We start from the raw sequence: 7,414 nt of genomic DNA, 5'->3' as shown, positions 1-7,414 counted from the left end.
CTAAATGGAGTTTCCAAAAGGAGGAACCGAACCCTAATAGATATGGTTCGATCTATGATGGCTAGAAGCTCGTTACCTCTATCATTTTGGGCAGATTTGCAGGAATTACATGTTTTTCATATTTACTTGAAGTAGGTCTGGAAGACACATGATTCTTCGGAGGAGAAGATGATCTGTAGTTTTTAAATCATTTGGGTGGAGTCAGTTCAATTCTCCTCCTAGGTGCAGTAAACTTATTAGGACAATTTATGGCCATGTTACCTCCCAATCCACAATGAAAACATGAACGTGTTTCCAAATAATCTTCCATGTAGTATGAGTCAAACCTAGGATTATGTCCAATTGGGGATCTAGGACTTTAAGGTCTAGGTGGAGACCTCCTGTTCACAAGCGATCTTTTGTGAGTCCTAACTGGAGACCTTTTAGGCAGAGGAACATACTTAGGTGGTGAATTACATGCTGGTCTCAAAAAATTCGCCTCCTCAAAACTAGGTACTTTAACAAACTTGAGTGAGGATCGTTCCTAATTCTGATTGGTCTCTGATTAGCAGGTATTTTCAAAATAATCACTAGCTTGGGATTTGGTTTTCCAATACGATCTTTCTTTGAGGTTTCAACCATATCAGTTGATAACTCCTAAATTATACAGTTTTTTTGATAACATTTTGAGGAGTTATCTTAGTACTTTAAGGTCATTTTAATCCTAAAACACACTAAAATGGTTAAAATAGGAAAAAAGGTATTTCTAATGATCTTATCAAAGTTATGTATCAAACAGGATCAAAAACAGGAAAAATTGCAGAAAAGGCTATGAAGCCGCCGGCAAGGGTTCAAGGAAGCCGCCGGCTTGGGGTTGAATACGGCAGAATGTTCTAGAATTGCTGTAGAATTGGATGAACTTGTAGACCAAGCAAAAAGCAGATGAAGCCGCCAGCTTCATCCTAAAGCCGCCGGCCTAGTTTACACGATTCTCGACTTGTCGACCAAGTTCAAGTAAAAATGGAAACAAAATCAGAAAGATTTGCCGGATCACTGAAGCCGTCGGCCTGCTACTAAGCCGCCGGCTTAATTATGACAGTTACGCATTTTTTGCTTGCGGATCAAGTTAAACTTGCAGAAGGAGTCACCGACCCAAGGCAAGCCGCCGGTTTCCCAATGAAGCCGCCGGTGTAATGACCCGGACTTTTTCGATCAATTTATACTTATAAGATTAATATTTACATAAATTAAACCTTACCAACATGATAAGCAATCCAAATTGTTGATATTTATGTTTTTAAAAAAGAGTTTTATACAATGTTTGACTGTCTAGTTGACCGATGATATCACGAACTATATAACATATGATAATTATACGTTTCTGTATATATATGTATATATACATATTTAACATGATCTAAGGATGTTTTAATACCTCATTTTGTATTAATAACAATAAGTTATAAGTATATTTTGAAACTACTAACTTAAGTTTTCAAAACAATAACCATACGTAACGTTATTTGACGTAAATACTTATGACCTATAATGTTTATACATATATCGTATATGTAATGTATTTAATCACTTTTAAGGACTTAAATACATAAAACAATATAAGTGTATTCACAAAAGATAGCTATATTTGAATCCTCGTTCCGTTTTCACAAGATTTCTATACGTATATCTAGAATATATGTACCTGTATCATACCTAGCTTTTATACGTATTTACTATTGGTATATACACATCAAATCACCACCAACCAGCCCTTGTTCATGCTCTTAAGGCTAGGTAATTAGAATTTGGAGGATAGCTTGACTAATTGCATAAAATTACAACTTGGAAATTTGTTTTGTCTCCCCCCCCCCCTTGATCACGTTTTATAGCCATCACCATATCAAATTTTTGATCACCATTTTCACTTCTAAATCACTCTCTAACTCTCTTACTTGAAAGCCCTAAGAAACTCTCATCAATTCAGCAAGTTACCATGAAGATCTAGCTTCAAAAACATCACTTAATCACCATAAGAAAACCCTTACAAAAACACTTCAAGAATCCTTCCAAGAACACAAATTTACTTCCAATCTTTCATCCAACCCCATCACTCTTTTGGTTCTAGGTTTTTACTTCTCTTTTACAGCAACCTTGTTCAAGTAACTTGAGGTAGTAACTTTGTTCATAACCTTATTCGATTCATATATATATAGTTATCTTATTTTATGGTATAAAATTTTAACAACAAGAACATAGTTTGAATGTTTTCAAACTTGTTTGCAAACTAAATAGATCCTTCTAACTTAACTTTTAAAATACTTCAAGACCTGTAATATATCATAAGTATATGCTAACTTAACAAGGTAAAATTTGGTTTTTCAAAGAACACCTTAAAAACTGAATTTACGTCGTCGGAGTACAACCGGGGGCTGTTTTGGGTTGGATAATTAAAAACTATTTTGAACTTTGAATTGGAGGCTTATTTTCTGGAAAATTGATATTTACTATGAATATGTTAACACATAAAAATTCCATGATTTAACTCAAAGTATAAGTATTTTTAGAAAAATAATCATTTAAGGTTGTTTACATGATGGAAAATGATCAACTTCATGAGTTTCACTAAAGTTTGACCTATGACCTGTGATTTAGAATACAAACTAAGGTATTTACAGTTCATATTCTTAAAGAAGGACTCGATCCAAGGAAGTGGCAAGTTGAACCAACGAAAATGGAGTTGTAACGAAGAAACTATGACCAAAACAAGATCGGATATCCAAAACTAGTTTAGCCACGAAAATAATTGGAGAAAAATTAAATGAATCACATCTTTCTAAAATAACATGATATTTTATATATATGTACTCATAATTTAATTTTATATATTTCAGGACCACCCGTAAACAATACGAGAAGATTAATCATAAGATCCCATGATTGTACGCAACACGTCATTTGACAACACCGGTACTTTATGTACGCAACACGTCATTTGACAACACCGGTACCGTGGGTCAAGATTAATCACGACCAATACAAATACGATGGGGTTTTATTTATTTCGATGGGGGTTTTATTTATTAAACACCTAAATATGAACCATTAAAATTGAATTACTAACATCGGACTGCTAACTACGGACTAAGAAATTATTAAAACTATTAAAAGTATAATAAGTATATATATGTGACGATTGTTTAAAATGGAAATATATTGATAAACTATATATGGATAGGTTCGTGATATCAACCGGAGACCAAGTCAAAATATATATATCTTCAAGGCAAAAGTGAGTATATAGTCCCACTTTTAAACTCTAAGTATTTCGGGATGAGAATACATGTATTTTATGTTTTACGTTATGGACACAAGTAACTGAAAAATATATTCTACGTTGAGTTGTACCACTGGCATACTTCCCTGTAGCTTGGTAACTACTATTTACAGCGGTATTGTAAACGCGAATCCTATTGCTAGATCTATCGGGCCTGACAACCCCAACCGGACTGGATGACCAGTATTCAACGGTTGCACAGTACTTCGTTTGTGACTACACTTGGTACGGTGTAGTAAGATTTCATAATAAAGGGAATATGCGACGTGATTAAATGTTAAGTATGGTTACCAAGTGCTCAACCACTTAGAATATTTTTATTAAAATGTTTACATATGAAATCTTGTGGTCTATATTTATACCGCTGCCGGCATTAAACCTATATCTCACCAACTTTATGTTAACGTTTTAAACATGTCTATTCTCAGGTGATAACTAAAAGCTTCCGCTGCAACATGTTGAATTTAAGCAAGATCTTGAGTATGCATATTTGTGTCAAAAATAAAACTGCATATCCGAGGAATTGTAATGTAAAATATGCTAGGAATCGTATTGTTATCATCACATGTAAAGTTTGTAAGTCTAAGATTATCGCTAAACGATAATCATCTTTATATTGTCTAAAGCTTGTATTAACATAAGAGTTATGGTTTGTAATGTAAAATAAATACAGTTGTTCTTTTAAAAATGTCGCATATAGAGGTCAATACCTCGCAATGAAATCATACGTTATCTAACTCGTTCTTATGGTTAAGGACGGGTTATGACATGTGGTATCAGAGCGGTGGTCTTAGCGAACCAGGTTTGCATTAGTGTGTCTAACTGATAAGTCGTTAGGATACATTAGTAAGTCTGGACTTTGACCGGATCTGATTTAACAACCATTGCTTATCATTGTTGGTTAAAATTTATATGTAAATATTATGTAGTACTAATGGGTTAGTTGCTGTGTGATAGATGTCGGGCTCAAAACTTATTATCACATTCAGCGACTCCGAATCAGAATCTTCAGATGGTGTTTCAGTCATTAACCTATCCGATGACGAAAATAATATCTTTGGGGAAGACTCACAAATTCCGGATGAACCAACAATAAAGAACCCGGAAAGTGAACCCGAGGAGAAAAGTGAACCCGAGGAAGAAATACAAGAAATTACGAAAGACAAGTTCGAACTAGGAAAGAAACGAAAGGCTAATGAATTAGAAAATTCAAATCCTGAGTTTAGTAAGGATGATGTGGCACCAACTCCACTAGACACTACCACCCCTATTCCCGCTATTCCTATTTGTTCTATCCCGGCATCTAGTTCTTCAGCCCCACAGCCAAAATATAGGCAGGCAGCTAGGATAAGCGTTAGGCCATTCCTTGAACCTAAACGTCCTAGAAAATAGACCAAACGATGCGCTTCCGTATTAAACCATGGGATCATATAATCTTTTGTATAATATTATTAGTGTGGTTTACTTAATGTTCGATGTAAGATAAGCATATGTAAAATAGTGAAGTATGAAATGCAATAATTTTCCATGGTTAAGTATTATTTAGATTGTAGTAATTGGTTCTGTACTAAGCTATTAAGTATGAACATTAACGGGTAGGTACTACCCTAGATATAATTATAAAATGCTAATAAGAAGAAAAGGCTTTTATAATAATACCTGGTTCATATTGTTAACAAGCTATAATGTACTATAAATACACACTACATCTATAATATTCCATGTGAATAATTATTTTCTTTCATTAGGAAATGGCGCGATTGAATCGAATGACGGAACAAGAAGTCGAGGAATTCATCAACCAGCGAGTGAACGACAGAATGTTATGGGTCGAAGCTGCAAGAGCTGCTGCAGTTAACCCAAATCCTCGTGTAGGATGTACCTACAAGACTTTTTAAGCTTGCAAGCCCTCATCATTCAGTGGAACGGAAGGACCGATCGGTTTAACCCGGTGGATAGAAAAGATGGAGACTGTGTTTAAAATCAGTGGTTGTGTTGAAAAGGACATGACCAAGTATGCATCGTGCACTTTACAAGATAGTGCACTCACGTGGTGGAAAAATTACGTGAAGGCTGTAGGAGGAGATGTAGCTTATGATACCCCATGGGAAGAATTCAAAATAATGTTAATCAACGAGTATTGTCCAAGGAACGAGGTTAGGAAGTTGGAAGATGAATTACGAAGCCTGAAGGTTGTTGGTACTGAAATCACCAACTACAATCAGCGATTCATGGAATTAGTTTTGCTATGTCCTGAATTGGTTCCAACCGAAGAACGGAAGATTGAAATGTACAAAGATGGTTTGCCCAAAAAGGTCAAGGCAAATGTTACAGCATCGAAACCTAAGACAATTCATGAAGCTATAACCATGGCAAACGAGCTAATGGATCAGGTCATCATGGATAAGAAAGTATCCAATACTGATGTGAAGGTATCAGGTAACAAAAGAAAGTGGAATGGAAATTATGATCGAGGTAACCAACAACAATCTTTTAAGAAACAAGAAATCACGCAAGGGGCGGGTAGTGGTTTAAGCTTTGGTTACAAAGGACAAAATCCTTTATGCAACCGATGCCACAAACATCACTCTGGCTACTGTAATGTGGTATGCAACAAATGTAATCGAAAGGGTCATATTGCTGAAGATTGTAGGGCTCTCGTTACAAATACAAATGGTACCAAGACTGCTGCCACCAATGCAAATAGAACTGCTTTGGCTACCATTACTTGTTATGGGTGTGGAAAACAAGGTCACTATAAGAGCCAGTGTCCGAATCCAGAGAAGAATAATGGATCTGCACGTGGAAGAGCATTTGTTATTAATGCTAGAGAGGCGTGTGAAGACCCGGAGCTTGTTACGGGTACGTTTACCATTAATAACTTATCCGCATCTATTATATTTGATACTGGTGCCGATATAAGTTACGTGAGTAGAGGCTTTTACGCTAAATTGAATTGTTCATCATTACCTCTAGATGCTAAGTACATGATTGAGTTAGCTAATGGTAAACTAATTAAAGCCGATAAAATTTTCCGTGATTGTAAAATAAATTTAGCCGGAGAAACGTTTAAAATTGACTTGATACCCGTAGAATTAGGAAGTTTTGATGTAATAGTCGGCATGGACTGGATGTCCAAAGTAGGAGCTGAAGTTGTGTGTGCCAAGAAGGTAATTCGCATTCCTTGTAAGGATAAACTGCCGGTGATGATTTATGGAGAGAAGGGTAACTCAAAGTTAAAACTCATTAGCTGTTTGAAAGCCAAGAAGTGTTTAGAAAAGGGATGTTATGCTATTCTAGCACATGTTAATAAAGTCGAAAAGAAAGAAAAAGAGAAGTGCATCAACGACGTGCCTGTGGCAAGAGATTTTCCTAAAGTTTTTCCGGAAGAGTTGCCGGGATTACCTCAATTTAGATCTGTAGAATTTCAAATAGATTTAGTACCAGGAGCTGCACCAGTGGCTCGTGCTCCATATAGACTTGCACCATCCGAATTAAAAGAACTTCAAGATCAGTTAAAAGAATTACTGGACCGTGGATTCATACGACCAAGTACTTCACCGTGGGGAGCTCCGATTCTATTTGTTAAAAAGAAAGATGGATCTTTTAGGATGTGTATAGATTATCGTGAATTAAATAAGTTAACTATCAAGAATCGGTATCCACTACCGAGAATTGATGACTTATTTGATCAACTCCAAGGATCATGTGTGTACTCGAAAATTGACCTAAGATCGGGCTATCATCAATTACGCGTCAAAGAAGAAGATATACCGAAAACTGCTTTTCGGACACGTTATGGTCATTACGAATTTTTGGTCATGCCGTTTGGGTTGACAAATGCGCCAGCTGTATTCATGGACCTCATGAATCGAGTTTGTAGTCCATATTTAGATAAGTTTGTTATCGTTTTCATTGATGATATTCTTATCTATTCCAAGAGTGAGCAAGAGCATGAGCAGCATTTATGGTTGATATTAGAGTTGTTGAGAAAAGAACAGCTATATGCTAAATTTTCTAAATGTGCTTTCTGGTTGAAAGAAGTGCAATTTCTTGGCCACGTTGTTAGTAGCAAAGGAATTCAGGTTGATCCAGCAAAAA

This window comes from Rutidosis leptorrhynchoides, chromosome 4 (assembly GCF_046630445.1).
Source record: "Rutidosis leptorrhynchoides isolate AG116_Rl617_1_P2 chromosome 4, CSIRO_AGI_Rlap_v1, whole genome shotgun sequence".
Classification (NCBI taxonomy): Eukaryota; Viridiplantae; Streptophyta; class Magnoliopsida; order Asterales; family Asteraceae; genus Rutidosis; species Rutidosis leptorrhynchoides.
Note: the sequence above shows the minus strand (reverse complement) of the source record.